This window comes from Sapajus apella, unplaced genomic scaffold, assembly GCF_009761245.1.
Source record: "Sapajus apella isolate SASKATOON/1434 unplaced genomic scaffold, GSC_monkey_1.0 scaffold8766, whole genome shotgun sequence".
Taxonomy (NCBI): Eukaryota; Metazoa; Chordata; class Mammalia; order Primates; family Cebidae; genus Sapajus; species Sapajus apella.
The window spans coordinates 275-2081 of NW_022445687.1; the positions used below are offsets into that span (position 1 = coordinate 275).

Below are 1807 nucleotides of genomic sequence, written 5' to 3' on the forward strand. Positions count from 1 at the left end.
GCGTGGACAGCCGGGATGGGAGACGAAACTGAGCGGAAGTGAGAGTCACTTTGCTGCCCGGCACGTTGTCTCACACGTGTAATCTCGGCACTTTGGGAGACTGAGGCTGGGGAGTCGCCCCAGCCCGGGAGTTTATGAACGGCGTGGTCAGCATGAGACCCCTGTCTCTACTTTTAAAAATAAAAATAAGATATTTTGGGCAGAGAGAAGTGCCTGTGCAAAGGCCCTGAGGTGAGCGTTTGCCAGGTTTGTTCAAGGAGCAGAGGGGACGGTGTGAGGGGGAGAGGGCCTGGGGAGTTCGTGCTCATCTGAGGGCGATGGGAAAGGGGTGACACTTGGGCCTCCCACGTGCTGTGAGAAAAGCTCTTCCTTGCTGTCGGTGGGAGGCCTCGAGGCAAGGAAGGTGTGAGGCCTTCACGGCCCAGCTGGTTGGAGAACGTTGCAGCTCCATGGCCCTTCTCCCCCTCCAGCCTCCCTGCCCTTCGCTGTCCTATGGCTGGCGAACGCCCCGCATAAGTGAGGATTTTACTGTGGGGATGACTCCATCCGGTACCCCTACCGTCCAGACACCATCACCCACGGGCTCATGGCCGGGGTCACCAACACAGCCACCGTCATCCTTGTAAGGCAGGAGGGGTTCAGAGGGACAGGGAGGGGGGCGGGATGGGGTACAGCCTTACCCTGGGTTCCTGATGGGGGGTGGCCTGGAGGCCTGTGGGAGGCTGGGGGACACAGCCTTGCCCCGAGTGGTACTTGTGGCTAATAGGAACCCCCTTTTGTTTTTTGAGATGGAGTTTCGCTCTTGTTGCCCAGGCTGGAGTGCAATGGCAGGGTCTCAGCTCACTGTAACCTCCGCCTCCTGGGTCCAAGTGATTCTCTTGCCTCAGTCTCCCCAGTAGCTGGGACTCCAGCCGTGCGTCATCACACCTGGCTAGTTCTGTATTTTTAATAGAGACGGGTTTCACCATGTTGTTCTGGCTGGTCTTGAATGCCCGACCTCAGGTGATCTGCCCGCCTCAGCCTCCCAAAGTGCTGGGATGGCAGGCGTGAGCCACCGAGCCCGCCTAGGGCCCTTTGAGAGTCCCCAGCTCTGCAGCAGCCTTGGGGAGGCCTGTGGGGAGGACCGAGGCCCAGTGAGGGCCCACGGGCTGACCGGGACCCCCGCTGTTTGCTGTGGCTGCCCCACGCACAGGCCTCAGTGGGAGAAGCCTACCTGGTGCACACAGACCAGCTCTATTCCCGCTCCGACTTCAACAACTACGTGGCTGCCGTGTACAAGGTGCTGGGGACCTTCCTGTTCAGGGAGGCCGTGAGCCAGTCTCTGATGGACCTGGCCAAGTACACTATCGGCCGCCTGCGCCCCAACTTCCTGGCCGTCTGTGACCCCGAGTGGAGCCGGGTCAACTGCTCAGTCTACGTGCAGCTGGAAAGGGTGTCCAGGGGAAACGCTGCTGACATCGCCGAGGCCAGGTGGGTGTGGACGAGCAGCCTTCACTCTGGGGGGCAGTGGGAGCTGAAGAAGCCCCAGAAGCCAGATGGTGAGGAACCAGCAGGCAGGTGGTCAGGCAGGAGCGAGGCCTCAGGGCTCCAGGTGCCCCGCAGACAGCAGGAGGCTGTGGGGAGCATGCTCTGTCTGCCCCTAGTCTCATCCCTGCCCTCTTCTGAGCTGTCTTCTTCTTCTTCTTTTTTTTTTTTTTAAAGATGGGGTTTCACCATGATGGCCAGGCTGGTCTTGAACTCCTGACCGCAGGTGATCCACTCACCTCGGCCTCCCAAAGTGCTAGGATTACAGGCGTGAGCCACCGCG

At 60.2% G+C, this 1807-nt stretch overlaps 1 pseudogene; it reads left to right on the forward strand.

The window, feature by feature from the left end:
• The first annotated feature begins 470 nt into the window (after window positions 1–470).
• On the forward strand, window positions 471–1591 carry LOC116548254 (annotated as a pseudogene).
• The last annotated feature ends 216 nt before the right edge of the window (window positions 1592–1807 follow it).